The sequence below is a fragment of the Excalfactoria chinensis genome, chromosome 7 (assembly GCF_039878825.1).
Source record: "Excalfactoria chinensis isolate bCotChi1 chromosome 7, bCotChi1.hap2, whole genome shotgun sequence".
Taxonomy (NCBI): domain Eukaryota; kingdom Metazoa; phylum Chordata; class Aves; order Galliformes; family Phasianidae; genus Excalfactoria; species Excalfactoria chinensis.
The window spans coordinates 23,503,542-23,524,922 of record NC_092831.1 but is presented as its reverse complement, the minus strand read 5'-3'; the positions used below and the strand labels follow the sequence as shown (position 1 = coordinate 23,524,922).

The following is a 21,381-nucleotide window of genomic DNA, read 5'->3' as shown; positions in this document are numbered from 1 at the left end:
TTCCCATGCAGAATAATGGGAATAATTTCTCCTATGTCTTTTGTGCTGGTTTTCAATTGTCAGTCCTCTTAAGAATGTGTAAAGGAAAGAATAATCATTAACCAAAATAGGAGCAGATCACACTACGTTTTATTGCTTTTTTCATTTCTTTCTTTTTCCTATCTGTTCTACCTTTGATATCCCTCTTGTGCCTTTTGTCCTTTTGTGTAACGAAGATGTTTCTGTGCTTATTGTCCTTATGTATTTCTATCTTGTTTAGTTTTGGACTATTTTTCATTTCGGTGTAACTTTTACTGTCTTTATAATCAGGTTCCCAAGTCCATACATTTTCCCAGGCTCTCCCACTGTTATAGCCATGTCTTTCTACATCCAAATCCCACTGCTCCTTTTCCCAGCTAGGTTTTGTTGTTGCTGTTGTTGTTTGTTTGTTTGTTTTTCCCTGTTTTCCTTTAGAATTCTTTCCAGTACTTTAGTCCCTGCACTTACCACATGTTACCTACCAGCGATTGAATGCATTAAGGGACAAGCTAAATAATGGGGCAGCTGTTTGGAGGCTGATGCAGAGCCTTTAGTGAGCACATCAGCCTTTCTGTTATCCATGCTTGTTTCTCAGAAAAGGACTACAGACACAAGATGATTTTCCTGATAAATGCAGAATTTAATTACACGTCTAGTTGTAATCTCGGTTAGCCCAGACAGATGATTCCCAGTTAGACAGGAGTGTCCTCCTCTCTCTGCTGTCTATTCGTGTAGCACTCCTTTTCTAGAGCAGCCCTGTTCTTGTAGCTGTTTTAAATACTGAGCAGTGAACCACCGCTGGCAACTAATGGTTTAGTTCTGACTTACTTTTCTGACATCAGCATCAAGGGCAACAGTATTCAAAAATGATCTAAGTGCCCTGCCTATCTCCCTGCATGTTTAATTATGTTTGGAAATCAGCTTTTGTACTGCTTTGTACTGCTTTTGCTTTTTGTTTTTACAGAGATGGAAACTTTTCCTACTGGCTCAGTTTAGCAAGAGTTGTCTTCAGAAGAAAATGGTGAAAATTCTCATGCTAAAACGATGTTTCTATTGCTCAAAAGAGTAAACTACAAAGAAACGCTAAGTGTTGTCATTGCTTTTATTGTGCTGTCTTCATCCAAATCTTGGAAATCAGTAGGTGGAAAATATCTCAAGAGCAGTGTAAATACAAGTCTTAATCTGGAGGCCAAAGCAAAACATGCACTCACTTTAATGAGTCTAGAATTTAATTTATGCCCAACTTCTTCAGGTGAATGAACTATTTAGAAAAAAACCCTTTAATGTCTGGAATGTTCATATTAGGATGACTTTCAGCGAAGCTGTCACGGAGTAGTGCTTTCGTAACTCCAAATTTCTGCCTCTTCTGGTGGTTGTAGGTTATGATAAACAGCTCTAATGTGAGAATGTTTATACTTAGGCCAGACTGATTTTTAACACAACGGTTTAACTGCATGCATCTTTTTGTTGACAAGATCATTTTTATCTCTATTATTTTCTTTCATTAGTACCATAAGGACTGCTCATGCATTCCAAGTCAGACATACAATTAATTAGGTCTTGTCTAAGCCAGGTAGTTGAGGAACAGCTTCCATTTTCATGTCTTCAGTATTTTAAAAGATGGGGACTATGATAAATGAACAATGATTTTACTTGCTAATTTTTTATCAGTTGTGAATGTTAAAAGCAAAATAAAAAGTTTCCTATTCTCTGAATGGAACTCATGCAATTGGAACAACACATTTTTTTCTGTTCAAGTAGAGCTTTAAACTCTTAGGGGGGATAGTCTTCAACTTACTTGAGGAAATCAAGAGGAGTTTGTATTCTTTGCCAGCTAGTGAATGACGAGTTCATGGAAAAAGAAGCTTGGGAAAACTGGATTTCACAGGGGAGATGGAAGTGAGAGTGTAGTTTCTTACACAGGTTATTTATGGGAGAAGCAAGTTTTCATTGGTACAAGTTTCTTCAAGAAGAAGTTCACCTGGAAGTTTAGAGGCAGGAGTTGTAGGGAGTATTGAAGTAATGGGCTGAGAATCATTAATTTCATGTGGAAATGATCTCCAGAGAACTAGTTTCTAGAACTGTATGCATAGAAAATGGTTGAGTCTCTAGGAGAATCTGGAGGCAGCTGTCTTGGGAGACTGTAGGAGAGAAGGATGCTACCAGTAGTTTTTACAGACTGTACTTGATTTGTTTCTTATTCTAAGACAGGAACTTCTGTAAAATGTATTTAAATTTATGTTTTTCTATATGGAATGTGATTTTGTAGTCTCTGTAATATTTGAATTCTTTTCTTCTTCCTGTGGAGATAATAGCATGAACTATGCATTTTAAGCACAAGCAATGCAAAGCTGTTAATGAGAAATATATTGCATAAAGGTTTTGTTTCTAAGCAAACTTACTGGGCTTCTGAGTTGCTGCCTGAGAACCACAAAGAATTTCACCTCCATTTTTTAGTGGAGAATGAGAAAACAAATGTCTTTGATGTCTCTTATATCCTAAATTAATTAGTTGTTATGAACTAATTTGTAGTAATTAATTAGTGGCCTTCAAGGATATTCAGATCTTTACTCAGGGAAACAGAATGGAAACTGAAGTTTCTTGGCTTTTTCATAGGGCTGCATGAAAAAATAAAATATGGTAAAATATGATAATATATTCAAAGTTGATTGTATCATGTTTAGTCATATATTGATAAATGTGGGTTTTCTTTAAGTAGTAAGTGATTTCTTGTGCACATTTTCTCAGAGGTTACTGCTGGGGCTGCGTATGCAGGACATTCATAGCTTTGATGAATTCTATATTGAGAAATGTGTTCTACATTGAGATTTATATGAAAATGGCCCTTCAGATGAATGGATGTATCTAAGAAATGTTATATATATTCTCCGTATTTGGATTTGCTGAAGAGTGTGTAAGCTTTCTGTGTAATTAAAATGTTCTTTATTCTAGGACATTAACACTAGGGTTACTATTTTTTCCCTTTGTGTTGTTGCACCAACTGTTACAGCCCTCTTTCTGCCTTACTGTTCCAGCTTCCACCTTTTTTTCCCTCTCTATAGCAACACTGTTTCTCAGCAACTGGGAGACGCTTTGCAAAGGCCCCTCAGTTGAAAAATATTGCGCTCCAATGATAAGAAAAATTGGCTTTGAAACAAAGATCAAAGAAATTTTACCTTGAATTATTTAAGATATTTATTACTAATTAATTAATGTTTTCTGTTTTGACTGCTTAGACAATTACCTGATGCTTTGATCTGGGCTGTTGCTAGGCATTCGTTGAGAACGGCATTCATCTAAAAGCAAAACCTTTAGAACTATGTCTTGAAGTCAACTTTTAATTGCTACAAAACTACTGGACTTCTCTGAAGGTGTTTCCTGACCTATGGGCTTTTAGCAGCTAGCTGAGATAAAGGTAAGCGCTGTTACTCTATTTACGAGGAGACAGTAATTTTAGCCTTTGAGCACAACATGGAATGTTTTACGCTTTTAGAGGAAACAGAGGTAATTGTAGTCTATTTTATGCATATTTGAAATGTTGCTCATACATTGTCTGACTGATTTCAAAAGAAGGAAGGCTTCTGCAATCAAGTTAATAGGTCTGTTGAGTGATTTCTGCCTTACTTGATCTGATTTGTCTTTCTCTATACTTTAACTTAATTGTGCAGTATGTTCAAAAATGCATTTTATTTGCTAAAGAACATATTCTGAGAACCTGTATAGACATACAAAACATATAGGTAGTTAAGCATATTGCTTTTCTTGCACTTTTCAGTAGGGTGCCAGAGTAAGGCTATTCTCATTCTGCACTTTACAGTAGTTGAGCTAATGGGATTTGAATTTATAATTATAAAATTTCTTTCCTGTACATTTGTAACTAATCTTATAGTTCTTTTTTTGGTTTATGGGATTGCTCGTAACTGTCAGCAAAGGGCAAATACATCCAAAAACACTGGCTGAAATAGTTATATGTGGCCATTATTAATTCAGATGTGAAGTTTTAGTAGATGCATGATCTTTTTCCTTCATATTGTATTCATCACGAGGTAGATATGCTAACAGTGGAGTAGGTCCAACTCATTTCAGTCAAGAGCTGGCCTATCTGTAAAGTTTTGTACACTAAAATAAAGACTATATATGTTAATAATGTCTTTCATAAATGGGCATAGCACATCTGACATTATGATGTTGCATCATGACCACTAGGTGAGTAAAACACTTAAGCACGTACTTAACTTTGGTATCTTCCTTGAGGACCGGAGTACAAATGTATAATGTATTTATCTATATAAGTAATTTATAGAGTAAGCATTTCACTGTACTGGATGGAGAGCTCATTATCCTACGTATGTATCAAGTGCTAATACATTATGCACACTGTTGAACTCAGTGAAGGCAATGGAGCTGTTCTTATTAGAGTGAGTAAACTGAATTATAATATAGGTGAGTTTAGGCTGTGCATTTTTATATTCATCTTCTTGTTTTATTTTACATACCTTTGGTACAGAGACAAAAGGAGGAAAAAAGAGGCAAGTTATATTTTTGTCCATCTGTCATTTATCAATCATGTAGAGTTTATGTTGCTACATGTGGGTTATATTTAATTCAATGCTTAGAATCTTCTGATTTCAGTGATTTCCCTACACTGATTTTTCTGTCAAAGTATGCGGAGGCATACAATGCTTCACCCATTTTAGGAGTAATTGCATAAGGAAGGTTGCATGCCTATGTAAATGTTGGGCAGATCTGCAGTCTTGCAGAACTCAAGGTTGAATCCAAGCTGTAAACCTTGCTAAAGGAAGAAGGCAGTGATGCTGAAAAAGGAACAGTGGTGCTTCTTTCAAAGAGGGACTTCAATAAAAATGGTGGCATTTTACTCTATAATGAGGAAGTAATAAAAACAAGTCTGAATCCCATCATTTTAAATATTTACATGTTATTTAGAGATTGAAACGCAAAGTTGCAAGTTTTGCCAATTATGATGATGAACAATATATTTATGATAGATTTAATGATTATAGATCTTTATGCTTCATAATAGGCCAATATTCTATCATGTTTCCCGCAAATGTTCAGTGACTCACTGCAAAAATGTCAATGTCAAACAGTGAAAACTTGGGTAAGATTTGTTTTAATACTGAATTTATTGCTTAGGCTTCAGATAGTTTTCAATTATTTGTTTTTTATTTCTACTGAGTTTCCATTTCTTTTCTATTGTAATCTTCACATATATATGCATATATATATACATATACACACATGTAGCCTTAGTATCTTCAGTAACTTAGTCCTGTTACATCTAGCATTTTTCAACTGTAATACTAGCTGACAGATAGTTTCTATACTAAATTCAAATTTATATTTTTATATTTAAAAATATAATGTAGTTTAAAGTGTTAAAGACATAAGGTCTGACAGGAAAATTTGTTTCTGTTATTGTCAGTGACGCAACTACTTTTGCATTCAGGGATGCGTTAGGAATAGATTCATGCTTAAGCTTCCTTTTTCACTTCCTTCTGCAGTCAAAAAAGGAACACTGTCAGCTTAGTTGAATGCTTTGGTTTGAAAATTTTATAACATAGTCTCACCAGCAATTGCAGTCACTGGATCTTGAGAGAGCAGTCTGGTGTAAAGTATACTTTAGCTATCTTGAAATTATACAGTATGGACTATGTGCTAATCCTATATGTAAACACTGGACTCCTGAATAGTCAAAGATCTCATTTCCTATTCTTCAACTGCTTTGGGAACAGTTTCCTCCTTTATGTAATTTTGCAGTTAGTAAAGTTGCCCCTACTTTATCTTGAGCAGAAGACGCCAGATTTCTGGTGTTTTTCCACACCTGATGCCATATCTACTTTGTTGTTTTATATAATTCTGTTTAATTTCATCTATGAAATGCATTCAGTACATTTTTCAGATTGTAAGATTTTATTGGAATGGTTCAATATGCCTCAATTATATAATTTTGCACTTTGATTTGTTTCATTACAGAATGTCTAATGCCATCTGCTCACTTAAAATGAATCCAGACTCGCAGGGTAAGGATTTTTCTCATTTCTTACCAACTTTTCTCGGGAAACATTTCTGTATCTGTTTACATAGAGACTACTGAATTGTAATGAAGTCACACAATTCTCAGAATCTCTGTGCTATAAAATCTAATTGACAAATTACACAGCTATGCTGCCATGCCTGTTTTTAGATCTGTCATGGCACCTTCCCTGCCATTACCACCTTGATTCGTGGAATGATCAAGCATGCAAGGGTTATGTTTCCAAATCTGTAGTGTCTAGATATTCTTTTCACGTGTTCTAGAATAGGCATGAAGGATGGCTGTACACTCCCAATTCAAGTATAAAATTGTAGGTGATATTTCATCTGCTGCACAGCAAGTAGCGCACAATACAAAATTAAAGGTAACCAGCTGGAGATGTCAAGAAACTTTTCCTATACGTGTAGGAATTCTTTTGTCTGCATCTCAACAAAAGTCATTTATACGTCATGAAGTAGTATTTGACTCTCTGCAAAATGATTGCTTGCTGGTTTTCTGTCCAAGGGGAAAGTTCCATCCTTATGAGGAATGTGTTTAATTGTTCTGTCCTGCCAAGTTGTCTCTCATAAGTAATAAGCCTGGTTTATTTTATATTTAATTTTATTTACTTATTTGTTTATTTATTTATTTATTTGCTGTTGACTTGTATGCTCTCGCAAGTTAATTCTGAACTATCGATTGACTGTCACGAAATGCCCTACTATGACACTAGATATTGCCAGTAAGGGTGATCTTGAGCAACAGATGTAGTGAAAACAAGTGTATAGCAAATGGCTATTAAAAGAGATTCTCCCCATTTAGAAAGCCATCTTGCATGTGGAAAGCATTCAAGATGGATTATGTGTATGTTTCTAATGTTTTATATTCTGTCTTAGAGAAAGAAAATAATCATTTCGGACTTAATCCATAGTCCAATGAAAATTGCAGGAATCAGTATTTCTTTCAAAAATGCTTTGGATCACGTTACTGAAGAAAGAGAACTGATACTGCAAGTGAGTAAAAACTCATTTTTCACACTGTATGACATGCTACTCTAGATATTGAAATAGTACCATGAAACATAATGTGACAAGAGCAGGAATAGACAGATGGTGTGGTAGATAGGGCTTATTTCTATCTGCTGCATCTGGGAACCAGCAGTGCCCATAATTTGCTGACTGTTAACATTAGTCTGGAACAGTTGTGTGGAACCATTGCACACAGATTGGCCCATTTCCATACTAAACAGGTAGAGAGTTACATAAATTATTTCTGCTCTGTTATGCATTTTATTTATTGCTTATGCTATTGTGATCAGCTTTTTTGTTGTTGTTGTGCAGCTCTAGATATGTGTGTAAAAAAGCAGGCATAAGTCAAGTTCTGAAACCCTTACTTTCATCTCAGAAAATCATGCTTTAGTGATGTAAAATGGAAGAGCTGAAATAATATAATGGCATAGGATGTAACTGAGCAACTTGAGTGAAATTACTAAGCAGAGATGTCAAAAGCTAGTTGCTTTGGTAAGCTGCTTATCTTACGAGACAGTTCCAGATGTTGATCTTGGCAGAAAATTTGTTTAACGCTTCGAACAAAAGACATCCAAAACAATAACCCTGCTGTACAGACTGATGAGCTTTTCCATGCAGGAAAGCATCTCTGCTCTGATCAAGAATGTGTTTTGCCTAGAAATATTTCAGTATGATCCTAGCTAGAAGTACATACAATGCATGTCCATTTTTTAGAGACTTAATTCCTGAAGAAGCCTACGTGCTTTGCCTATTAATACTATTTTCTGACTCATCACGCCACTGGCAATAAGACCATTTTCCTCACAAAGCGATGGGTTTTCATGTTTATCAAATTTGTCAGAATTTCCCTTGAAAAAAAAAAATTGTTGTGGGTTTTGACCGAGTCAAAATTTAATTATTTCTGTTTTTTTGTTTGTTTATTTGCTTTTTAATTAACTACTCTACTGTGTTCTTTTTTTTTTTTTTTTTTTTTTTTTTTTTTTTTTTTTTTTTTTACAGAGGCTTTCAATGACATTCAGAGCTCTGTCTACAGAACAGCCCTACTACTACCCTATTGCCCTTTCAAGGGACACTCTACTTGCTAAGTACAAAGGTGGGAAATGTACAGCTTTATATCCTGTGTAAAATACTGAATATTGAGAAAATACCGTTTGTTGTTTTTGTTCATTTGTTCTGTTTTATTTTATACCATAAAGGAGTAAAAATCTGATGCAGAAAGTAAATTATGTTTTAGGAAAAGGCTGATGCAGAAAAATACTTTTTCGTCAGTGTTCATATTAATCTCTGCAGTAACGGTCAAAGCTCAGTTGCGAAGACCAAGTTTTGTTTGCTTAGCAGGAAAAAAAAACAGATACTCCTTATTTTAAATTTCACTAGAGCCGAAAACAAGTGTGTACATTTGATCCAAGAAGTCATTAGAGCTCTTTTAAATATTAGACAAAAAAGCACTTGAAGAATTGTAAAAGATATAAAAGATAAAGGTAGTCCAGCGCACAGAGCAGCACAAAGGCTTCCACCTGAATTAAATGCTCAAAATGGAGAACAAATGAACTGCAAGAGGAATATTAGCTTCATACTCTCCCATTGCTTATTATGCATTTTCTTTCAAATTACTTGGAAATGACAATTCACAATTTAAACAGGACATATTTAACTATGTTTCTTGCAGCCATGAAAATGAGCTTCACGTTTCCTCCATTCTTCTAGTCTTAGCTGTTAAGGAAAATAAATAGCTATAATTTCATTCTTTATTTGCTTTCCTCCTCTTTTTCCTTTCTCTGTTGGGGAAAGTATAGTCTGCGGTCACTGAGTGCCTGCTAGATATGACAATTAAAGGAGAGTTGTTTGGAGAGGTTTACTTGATACTTTGTAATAATCATGCAGATATTTTGAGAATAAGTAGCTAGAAGACTCATCAGGCTTCACTAAGATTCTAGTTTCCTTTCTTAGAGTTTTATGCTGTTCCTGATGGGAAGAAGGCCTTGTTTACCTGTAGTGATCTGAGAGGCCTGCTAACAGACTTGAATCAGGTAATGCCACTGCAGTGCTTTTAGGTAACAAATCTCAAAGAAGGAATTCTAATCCAAAAGAAGAACATACATTGTTGATACTTTATGCATTTGGTTATATTATGGCACTGATGTCAGCAGGACACTGTGTGGACTTAGGGATCTGCTGTACAAAGAAGGCAAAATAATCAAATTCTTTAGCTATTCTTAGTCTGAATCATGTCTGACATTGGTATTTATGTGTATTCATTTTGCCTGAGCTTAAAGGTTCTGGGAACAGCTGCATGCATCTGTTGCTAAAGCAGTTTCAAACTTTAGATGTTTGCACTTGCATATTAACTGATTAGTTAAGTTATCCATCTTAGGACCTTATTCATCTAAGTAAAAATGCCTCCTGATTAAAAAAAATAGACATTTCCTATGGACCAGAATGCACAGCAGTGCAGACAGCAGTGTTTTACTGCTGCTGTCTTCTCACTGACAGCAAGTTTAAAGGGTATGTGTTTATTTTTTTAAATTTTTGTGAAGTTACAAATTCTACATGAATAATGTAGTAATCTTACAGTTCAACGAGAGCTGCAGATAGAGGTAAGCTACAAGAAACATGCAGATGTTCCCGTACTTTTAAAAGTGATACTAGAACAACTGTTTTGGGGTTGTTTTGTTTTTTTGTTTTTTTGTTGTTGTTTTTTTTTTTTTTTGACTGAATTTCATTGCAGCAAATTAATAATAGCAAAGATCACTACTGGGTTCTGGGGATTACTCCATTGTCACGTGCACAGAAAATTGCTTGCTATTCAGAAAATGCAGGTGAAAATCTTTATTCTAACTTAGGTGCTTCTCTGCATTTTAGAATGCAGGGATGTGAATTTCTAGTAGTCAAGCTCACTTAGATCAAGTTCTCAGTTGCAAGAAAGTAACTTAACTCTTTTCTTTACTTTTATAGGTGTCGCTGTCTGAAGTGCTTGAATTTTGACCTTTACCAGGACTGCTTTTTCACCGGCCATCTCAGCAAGCCACATAAGAGTTCACATCCTGTTGTGGAACACTGTGTGCAGGTAAAGTCCTACTCTCCTGTTCTGGTTTTTCATATGGGCAATTAGACAGTAGACTCTAGAGCTAAACTGATTATAAAATTACGTATATATGAGCCATGGTGCCCATAAGGCATTAGGATGCATTTATCTAAGAACAGTTAGTCAAGGAAAAGAAAAAATGAAGACTTCCAACTTAAGAAATATTGTGTTCTGAAATAACTGAATAGAGCCGTGGAACGTCAGAGTGCAAGTCCCCTTCCCAGGGAGATCCTTAGTTAATATCGTCATTAAAAATAATGTAGAGATGTCCATTCCTCCAAATATTCTTCCTTATGCTCCATGAGAAATTAGAACAATCAAATGACAACTTATGTCTTCATGCAGAGATTTCTATTAAAGACATTAAATTGAATGGGGAATGCACGTGTTAACGTCAAAGCACAAGAAGAAAGAGCAGGAGGGATGTATCTAAGTCAGGAAATGATGCAAACTAGATTCCTTGTTCAGCAAGCTCATAGTCCTTCCATACACACAGCTTCTCAGGACGCTCAGATTAGGAGAATAAAAAACAGCCTGAAACAAGGGACAAAGCCATTTGAAGATAATAATGTCCTGCTATAGCCAGGGACACCTCCCTCTAGGCCAGGTGGCTCACAGCCTCATCCAGCCTGGCCTTGAATGCTTTCTGGGAGGGAGCATCCACAACCTCTCTGGGCATTCTGTTCCAGTATCTCACCACCTTCCCAGTAAAGAATTTCTTCCAGAATAAAATTAGAGTATCTCATCTAAATCAACCCTCTTCCAGTTTTTCTTTCTTTCCTGTTTGTGAAACATAGAAGAATTGCTAGTGAGTTCTTTTTCCCCATGCATTCTACTCTTAGCAGTGCTTGGTCAATTAAATTTTCACTTTGCCTTAACGGAGGTGTGGGATGCAGAGATAGATTTGAAGTGTCAGCACTTTTTCCTTACTGTGCTGCCACCTTGTGGTGATATTACCATTGAGAAATGACTGGGATGTGTGCTGTATGTTTTCTTCTGTTCTCCTGTTCAGTCTATTAAGTCTTTCCCACTGTTCTGCACCAGTCATTTTCTGGGAAATAACTGGTTTGTGCCTTGCCATAATAAAGTAGTGGAGCATGGTTTTTCTACCTGACGCTGCTGAAAGAATTGGAAGTATGGTTTTCATTGTACTATACAAGAGGAGGATGTGAAACACTGAAGACTGTATATATTAACACTTCATGCCAATTTAAAATTTACTTTTTTTTTCTATTGTTCAAAAGAGAATTTATGAACTAGCTGGACAGAATTCTTGTGCTCACTACAAAGTCTGTGCCAGTGTTAGTAGATGAAGAAAATTATGTGCTTTGACAGGAAGAGGAATCTGTAAAAATTCTGTGTTGCTGTCACCTTGAGTTATTACACTACTTTCACATTTTCCACCTGAAAAATTCAGAGTGCATTATAAACACCTAAGAGCTGGATAGTTCTTTGTATACAAATCAGTTTTTTTCCTGTTTGAATATACATTGGAATACATTAGTAAAATTCTAAATGTATGAGAGAACTGAGGTGTTATTTCTATCAAAATTGTTGTGTAGACATCACTGGCAATTAATGAATCTTTATATTATGTGTAGGAGTAGAGTTAGTGGAAGTAATCATAGGTGATCAAAAATGCATTTATGGGCACTAGAACTATTAATGAGAATTACTATACTACAACATGATTAATATTATGTGCATATATTATAATGTTACAAGTATTAATTAGAAACATTGTAAGTATTAATGAGAACAAACCAAAATATGACAGGCAGAAAACCCCAGCCTAGTCCTCATTCTCTCTGGCTTTGAAGTAAGAATTCTGTGCAAGCAAATGGAACAAAGCCAGGGGTACCTAGTTTGCTTTGAAATAACTGGATCTAAATTCCATGCTGAGGCAGAATGCATAGAAATCTTGAATTTTTCTCTGTTAACAGTCTGTTGCTGAAAATGTAGTTATAAGTTTAGGGGAGTGTCAAAAGACGTCTAGTTTGTTGGTTGTAGCCATGTATTAGTTTGTGTTTGCTCTTCTGTGAACATATGTAGCTGGATTTCAGCCCTGACACACTACATCTACCTGGTGCTGTGTCACAGCACGGAGGTGCTAACTCACAGAGGCACTGGTTTTCATTAGCTCTGTTGCTTAGACCTCCACGTTGCCTCAGCATTCATAGCAGCTACTCCAGTTACCTTCTTCTTTAACACTGGTGACCAGAATTGCACACAGGTAGAGCTTCACCAATGTCTTGCACTGATACTTTCGGTCTTCAGTGGAAAGAATAATGGTGACATATTCTAAGGCTCTAATTCCTCTTTCTTCAGAAGCCTTATTTTACTGAGAGTGATGAGAGATGAATACATGCATATAGTCCAGACTTTCATTCTTGATTCTAATTAATTATCCCTCTGTTGTACTGGATGTGACTTTTAGTCAGTCATAGTTCATTCTTCCCACTGGTTATTAGCTATGATACATTTTATAGAATAACATATAAGCAAATTTCTTGGCCAAAGTATGTTATTTCTCTTTGTATCTGAAATGAGAAAAAACCTTACTTTGAAGTATGCAATGATACCACAGTGCTAGTGGAACTTTATATTGAAGTACAAGATGGTGCATAACTCTGGAGTATCTCTCACTATCTATACAATGAAATGTAGGACTTCAAATTAGTTTGCAGTTACTGTGTTGCTTTCATTTATAATTTGCACGCAGTTAATTGTATTATTTTCCTTCCCCTCCTAACTATTTCAAAACCATCTCCAGGGAATTTTAGTTGAGCCATTCTATCCTTACAGCCTCACAAGTTGTGCTGTATCCCTAAACCCAGCAGTTTATTTCTTTTTTGTGCCGCATACTATGTTAGACTTATTGTCTAGACTTACCTAAAGCAGGTACTTCAATTAAAAAGAAAAGAAAAGAAAAGAAAAGAAAAGAAAAGAAAAGAAAAGAAAAGAAAAGAAAAGAAAAGAAAAGAAAAGAAAAGAAAAGAAAAGAAAAGAAAAGAAAAGAAAAGAAAAGAAAAGAAAAGAAAAGAAAAGAAAAGAAAAGAAAAGAAAAGAAAAGAAAGAAAATTTTGTTTCATTTGTTTCTTCCTTTGTTTTCCCACAGTGAATTTGATTGATGTTTCTCTGATTCAGCACGTCTTATCAAGTGAACAGAGACAGAGGGAAAAGCATATTTCTCTGAAAGTGGAGCAGCTCTCTGGAATGCTGAAGGAGCTGTTTGAAAGAGCAAGGTTGGAAAAACCAGGCCAGGTAGACCCAAGAGCTGCTGAATTTACATTGAGCCTGCTAGAAGCCATGTATGACAGGTGAGAGAGAGCACAAATAGAAACCCATGACGAAGTACTGAAGTACTGCTAGATCAAATCTATTTCTAACATTCTTATATCACTTTTTTATTAAACTCTCCCATGATTATTGTATTTTATTTAAGTTAGGCACAGTATATTTCAGATACAGAAAGGTGGGGTGCAAGCATTACAGAGAAACAGTGGTAAGGTAGTTCCAGAAAGTTCAGATATCTGCCTGCCTATACTGGCTTCTTCTGTGCACATCACTGTACAAAGAGAGACTCTTCACTTGACAAGCAGGGTTTTATGATACACTTCAGATTAAAAATCCATATTTGCTTTTGTATATGCACGGGTCAAGACTTTACCAGTCACTTCCCATTGTTAATTTTTTCTCCAGTTTATTCACAAACAATATGGATTAATTCATTCACTGCAGGATTGGTTCATTACTGTATCAGATTTAAAAGAAAAGGCTTAGTTCAATGTTGAGTTTATTCACCACGGATGAAATTAATTCCCTTTTTCATCAGAGCAAAGCTTTTGACTGAGAATGTGGTTAAGATACAGATGTTCTGTAGCATTCTGTATTGAAATACTGTTAATCATATGATTATTACTATTTAAGATCCCATGTTTTTAATTTTTTGTACTTACAAAATCAATGAAGTCTAAGAATAAGTAGAAGTCTAAGAATAAATAGATGTATTTCAAAGCAAAGCTAAAAACATCAAGTGTATTTTGTAATTTTCTGACTTTAAGTACCATCTCAGGAAAACCATTTAGAAGAATCTCCTTAACAGGACTATCTTGGTCTTTTTCTCCTGTTTTGCAAGGGCAGTATATTACTTTCTTTGTGCTGTAATATCTTTTTACAGATATGTATTCACAAGTTTCTTTTGTTTTCACAAGCTGCATGGATAGGATAGAAATGTATTTTGTTATTTTCTTCAAAACATGTTTACTCTGTGCCGTTCTCCACTTTCCATTATCAACTGTAAGTATTTCAAGCCAAGAAGATATAAGTGCTCTGCCATGTCTGAGTGGCTGTTTAATTGCGTGCTTGCATCAACTTTTTTAAGGGTTTTTGGTTGTATACTTTGTGAGATTTGAAAAGAACTCTCATAAAAATCTTTTCTAAGTTTCATTAAACAGCAAAGCCTGATGAATATTCTATGCATGTTCTATTTGAATTGCAATGAAATGAAGGAAGTTGTGTGTGTCCCAGCTGTATAGATCATCATAAAAAATAAAACTGATTCTCTATTCAGAGAAAGTGAGAGGATTTCCTATACTCCTTTTGGACTGCAAAATTTGCATTCAGTGTAATGGTTGGACTCGATGATCATATGGGTCTTTTCCAACCTAAAAATGTATGAATAAGTTAACCCAAGAGGTGGTTGGGTCTGGGGCCACAGTGAGGTTGCCTGATGATACAGTAGAAAAAACAAATTGTAGTCCTTCTTTCTCATTCATATTGGGGAAGGCCTTTCACAGGTAAAGAGGATGATTAATTTATTAATTACTTTAAGGATGAGTAATATAAGAATAAAATTATGTTTTCATTAGAATGTGAAGTCTTTTAAGGAAATAGTGTATTTTTAAGATTGCATGGTATCTTGAACATTGTAGTCATGTTCAGTTACAAACAGTCCTAGACATAAAATATCATTACAGTGCTACAACTGCTGTACAACATACAAAAGAATATGAATGTTGAAATTATCTTACAGTGTAGCTATTTATTTATTTTTTTTCTTTAGAGGTTTCAGGTTTTGTGTTTTTGGTGTATGTAATGTAACTGATCTTATTTTTCTAGATCTGGAACAGGTTATATCAAAACTAGATCTGCTGCAGCTGCCATAATTGCCCTTTCAAGGGACACTCTACTTGCTAAATACAAAGGTGGGAAATGTACAGCTTTATATCCTGTGTAAAATACTGAATATTGAGAAAATACCGTTTGTTGTTTTTGTTTATTTGTTCTGTTTTATTTTATACCTTAAAGGAGTAAAAATCTGATGCAGAAAGTAAATTATGTTTTAGGAAAAGGCTGATGCAGAAAAGTACTTTTTCGTCAGTGTTCATATTAATCTCTGCAGTAACGGTCAAAGCTCAGTTGCGAAGACCAAGTTTTGTTTGCTTAGCAGGAAAAAAAAAAACAGATACCCCTTATTTTAAATTTCACTAGAGCCGAAAACAAGTATGTACATTTGATCCAAGAAGTCATTAGAGCTCTTTTAAATATTAGACAAAAAAGCACTTGAAGAATTGTAAAAGATATAAAAGATAAAGGTAGTCCAGCGCACAGAGCAGCACAAAGGCTTCCACCTGAATTAAATGCTCAAAATGGAGAACAAATGAATTGCAAGAGGAATATTAGCTTCATACTCTCCCATTGCTTATTATGCATTTTCTTTCAAATTACTTGGAAATGACAATTCACAATTTAAACAGGACATATTTAACTATGTTTCTTGCAGCCATGAAAACGAGCTTCACGTTTCCTCCATTCTTCTAGTCTTAGCTGTTAAGGAAAATAAATAGCTATAATTTCATTCTTTATTTGCTTTCCTCCTCTTTTTCCTTTCTCTGTTGGGGAAAGTATAGTCTGCGGTCACTGAGTGCCTGCTAGATATGACAATTAAAGGAGAGTTGTTTGGAGAGGTTTACTTGATACTTTGTAATAATCATGCAGATATTTTGAGAATAAGTAGCTAGAAGACTCATCAGGCTTCACTAAGATTCTAATTTCCTTTCTTGGAGTTTTATGCTGTTCCTGATGGGAAGAAGGCCTTGATTACCTGTAGTGATCTGAGAGGCCTGCTAACAGACTTGAATCAGGTAATGCCACTGCAGTGCTTTTAGGTAACAAATCTTAAAGAAGGAATTCTAATCCAAAAGAAGAACATACATTGTTGATACTTTATGCATTTGATTATATTATGGCACTGATGTCAGCAGGACACTGTGTGGACTTTGGGATCTGCTGTACAAAGAAGGTAAAATAATCAAATTCTCTAGCTATTCTTAGTCTGAATAATGTCTGACATTGGTATTTATGTGTATTCATTTTGCCTGAGCTTAAAGATTCTGGGAACAGCTGCATGCATCTGTTGCTAAAGCAGTTTCAAACTTAAGATGTTTGCACTTGCATATTAACTGATTAGTTAAGTTAGCCATCTTAGGACCTTATTCATCTAAGTAAAAATGCCTCCTGATTAAAAAAATAGACATTTCCTATGGACCAGAATGCAGAGAGCAGTGTTTTACTGCTGCTGTCTTCTCACTGACAGCAAGTTTAAAGGGTATGTGTTTATTTTTTTTAATTTTTGTGAAGTTACAAATTCTACATGAATAATGTAGTAATCTTACAGTTCAACGAGAGCTGCAGATAGAGGTAAGCTACAAGAAACATGCAGATGTCCCCGTACTTTCAAAAGTGATACTAGAACAACTGTTTTGGGGTTTTTTTTTTTTGTTTGTTTGTGGGTTTTTTTTGTTGTTTTTTTTTTTTTGTACTGAATTTCATTGCAGCAAATTAATAATAGCAAAGATCACTACTGGGTTCTGGGGATTACTCCATTGTCACGTGCACAGAAAATTGCTTGCTATTCAGAAAATGCAGGTGAAAATCTTTATTCTAACTTAGGTGTTTCTCTGCAGTTTAGAATGCAGAGATGTGAATTTCTAGTAGTCAAGCTCACTTAGATCAAGTTCTCAGTTGCAAGAAAGTAACTTAACTCTTTTCTTTACTTTTATAGGTGTCGCTGTCTGAAGTGCTTGAATTTTGACCTTTACCAGGACTGCTTTTTCACCGGCCATCTCGGCAAGCCACATAAGAGTTCACATCCTGTTGTGGAACACTGTGTGCAGGTAAAGTCCTACTCTCCTGTTCTGGTTTTTCATATGGGCAATTAGACAGTAGAGCTAAACTGATTATAAAATTACGGATTTATTAGCCATGGTGCCCATAAGGCATTAGGATGCATTTATCTAAGAACAGTTAGTCAAGGAAAAGAAAAAATGAAGACTTCCAACTTGAGAAATATTGTGTTCTGAAATAACTGAATAGAGCCGTGGAACGTCAGAGTGCAAGTCCCCTTCCCAGGGAGATCCTTAGTTAATATCGTCATTAAAAATAATGTAGAGATGTCCATTCCTCCAAATATTCTTCCTTATGCTCCATGAGAAATTAGAGCAATCAAATGACAACTTATGTCTTCATGCAGAGATTTCTATTAAAGACATTAAATTGAATGGGGAATGCACGTGTTAACGTCAAAGCACAAGAAGAAAGAGCAGGAGGGATGTATCTAAGTCAGGAAATGATGCAAACTAGATTCCTTGTTCAGCAAGCTCATAGCCCTTCCATACACACAGCTTCTCAGGACGCTCAGATTAGGAGAATAAAAAACAGCCTGAAACAAGGGACAAAGCCATTTGAAGATAATAATGTCCTGCTATAGCCAGGGACACCTCCCTCTAGGCCAGGTTGCTCACAGCCTCATCCAGCCTGGCCTTGAATGCTTTCAGGGAGGGGGCATCCACAACCTCTCTGGGCATTCTGTTCCAGTATCTCACCACCTTCCCAGTAAAGAATTTCTTCCAGAATAAAATTAGAGTATCTCATCTAAATCAACCCTCTTCCAGTTTTTCTTTCTTTCCTGTTTGTGAAACATAGAAGAATTGCTAGTGAGTTCTTTTTCCCCATGCATTCTACTCTTAGCAGTGCTTGGTCAATTAAATTTTCACTTTGCCTTAACGGAGGTGTGGGATGCAGAGATAGATTTGAAGTGTCAGCACTTTTTCCTTACTGTGCTGCCACCTTGTGGTGATATTACCATTGAGAAATGACTGGGATGTGTGCTGTATGTTTTCTTCTGTTCTCCTGTTCAGTCTATTAAGTCTTTCCCACTGTTCTGCACCAGTCATTTTCTGGGAAATAATTGGTTTGTGCCCTGCCATAATAAAGTAGTGGAGCATGGTTTTTTTACCTGACGCTGCTGAGAGAATTGGAAGTATGGTTTTCATTGTACTATACAAGAGGAGGATGTGAAACACTGAAGGCTGTATATATTAACACTTCATGCCAATTTAAAAATTACTTTTTTTTTCTATTGTTCAAAAGAGAATTTATGAACTAGTTGGACAGAATTCTTGTGCATTTGCTGAAACACCATGTTAAACATCTCTAAGCTGCTTCAGTTTAACCCAGGCAGGGTATTTGTTTACTTACAGGAATTGGAGCTGATCTTGCCTGTGGCCCTGCATCATCATCTCCTTCATCTCCACATCTCAGACAGCAGCCTCAGAACTCTTCAACTGTTGAACAGCTGGAACTTTACACATCTTACCTTTGCCTTGGGCTGTGCCTACTTTTGGGCAGCACACGTTTGAAAACTCACTCCCTTCTCTGTTATCTCATATTCCAACAGATGTCAGCAAAGGCAAATGCAAAGCAGTTACTTTGCACTGTCAGAAACAACCTGTTTCAAGTCTGCTGCAGAAGAAAGGAGGCTCAGGGAAGGAAAGTTTTGGAGATAACAGAAGAGAAGCATTTCCCTGCTCACAAAAAGATTCAGTGAGTTTGTTTTAAATTATTTTTTTCCCTCTGAATAAGGTGTCAGGACGTAGGACTTGGTTGAGTTCATTAAGTAAGTGACTTTGTTATGACAGAGTGTGTCACGATTTTCCCATAAATACCTGCAAGCTTAAATGGGAAGTTACTGCACATTGTTCTGTTGCCTAACAATGATTACTATGCTGACAACCTAATGACCAGTTGTTTTAAAAGATACAACTTGCTTGTGTCCTCCCCTCCTTCCCTATGTCATCTCCATCTTTCCGTGCCATATCTAATGCTCAGATTAAGGTCAAGCATTGCAAATATTTAGCACCTGTCGTGGAAAAACTGAATGGATTTTTAGTACCTCCTCTGTGACAGATTTATTGGAAATTAAGTGAATATTTCCTGCACGTGACCCACCATGCTTTCACTGAGTAGCATTATACTCAGTCCCACTGAATAGCAGTCCTGTGGGATTACTCACTGATGGTAGTTACAGTGATTGTCGTAAAGAATATTATTTCAACGTTTGTTCTTCAGAATGTGGTGAAATGCAAACCATTTCCCACTGTTAATATATCCCCACTTGTTCTCAACAGTGCGCAACAGTTTCTTCATTCTTGAATACTGTTTAATCCTTCTGTGAGCAATCAAGATTTCTCTGTGATTCTCAGTGGGTTTTTGCTTACCTTAAGCTTGGATAGCAGTTAGTGAAAAGAAGCATTTGAGGGTGTCATTGTAGGTGTTGCTGTGTGGCTGTTAGGCTTTCCCAGCATGGAAAAACCTGCACAGAAAGCCGTCTGGCCCTTTGCTATTGTTTCATCATAGAATTTCCCAATACATTTAGCTCTTGATTAATACCTAATGCGAAAAGTAGAAGTAGCAAATTGCACTGATGATAAATAGAAGGAGAGATGAACCTGATGTTGAGGTTCTGTTCAAAGAGTGGAATTTTTTTTGAGGAATTTCATTCTTTCAGCTAAAAATCTGCCAGTGGGCATGGCCACACCATACCTCTTTCTTAGTCAATAGCACAGCTGTTCATCTGCCCACGGTACATTAGTTTAATCTTGATCATTCAAGGTACCAAAACCATATAAAGCTTGATCTTTACTTAGCGTTTCTTTGTTGGTATGCAGTCCCCCAGCAGAACTCAGTGCTTCACCATTCCCTAGATGTGGAAACCTGTCTCTCCCAGTGAACAACCCTATTCTGGAATCACCCAAGTTTGTCTCAAAAAACAGAACTGAACAAGAATGACAAGAACAGCAAGATACTGGAGCAAGGCAAGACAAAAATTGAGGTTAGTGAGACATTAATGTGTAATAGAACTAAAGCTTGAAGGAAGACCTACTGTGTTAACTATCTAATTGATGTCTAAGTATGAATGCAAAAGAAATGTGATGGACAGCTTCACCTTTCTGTGAAAAATGAGGCAACTGAAAACTTAGTGAACAAGATTAGTGACTATCTCCTTGACTTCTGTGACTTTTGGAAGCATTTGTAGGAATATTTGCTTTAACGTTTTTGGTTTTTTTTACTTTCAAATTGTCTTAGAGTAGCATCTTAAAGTCAAATTAATACTTACAGCCCTGTCTCTATTGTGACAGCAAAAAATGCCATCATAAGCATTGAGTGAAGGCATCTTAATTCTTTATAGGCTTAGATTTTTTCTTTGTCAGTATAGCAATAAAAGAAGACAGTATGGGCCCTTTTTAAGGGTTAAGTAGTGTCCACCCCAACTGAAATAGCTTATGCATAAAAGCTTTCCACCAATCTATTTCTGGGTTTCCTGCACAGAAGCAATACTAGAGGAGTGGAAAGGACAATGTAAATAAAAATAAGTACATAGCAGTTCTGTGTTTCTATCTTTATTTGAGAGGTTCATAGTTCTGCCCTTACTTGAAAAATACAGAACACCAGGTTGTGTTCAAACCAGTTTGTCTCATCTACTTATTCTGTTCTTCCCAGAAGCAAAGAGTGCAGTAACTGCAAACTACCCTGCATGAGTCAGATCACTCCCCCGACTGCTACTCCTGCGCTTCTCCTTTTGAAGTAGGACAGTCTTTTAGGTGTCTGCCCAGCATGAGATATAATGCTAGTAAGTACAAATCCACAGTAGCAATTGTGAGCAGAAAACACTTAAGCGTGTTGTCTTGATGGTTCACACTTGTTATTTCAGAAGACAGTGAGATATGACTATATTGGTACTCTATCAAATGCATTACTGTCTTGTTGAATTTTCCTTTGTGTGGAATTCTTTTGGAGTATTTTAATACCTATTCCCAACAGCAGTGCAGATTGTTTAAAAAGATGCAGACTGTAAATCCTATGCAAGGTAACTT

General features: G+C 36.0%; 1 long non-coding RNA gene across 2 annotated transcripts; it reads left to right on the top strand.

Moving 5' to 3' along the window:
* The first annotated feature begins 3,090 nt into the window (after positions 1–3,090).
* Positions 3,091–21,140, top strand: LOC140255125 (uncharacterized). 2 transcript variants are annotated; one of them, XR_011904395.1, is made up of 12 exons: positions 3,091–3,433; positions 6,013–6,059; positions 6,949–7,065; positions 8,080–8,173; positions 10,036–10,147; positions 13,284–13,485; positions 14,380–14,464; positions 15,287–15,372; positions 17,232–17,343; positions 18,906–19,051; positions 20,176–20,339; positions 21,008–21,140. It is a non-coding gene; the product is annotated as an uncharacterized lncRNA (long non-coding RNA). The 2 variants fall into 2 exon arrangements; XR_011904396.1 differs by lacking the exon at positions 14,380–14,464.
* Positions 21,141–21,381: the final 241 nt, after the last annotated feature.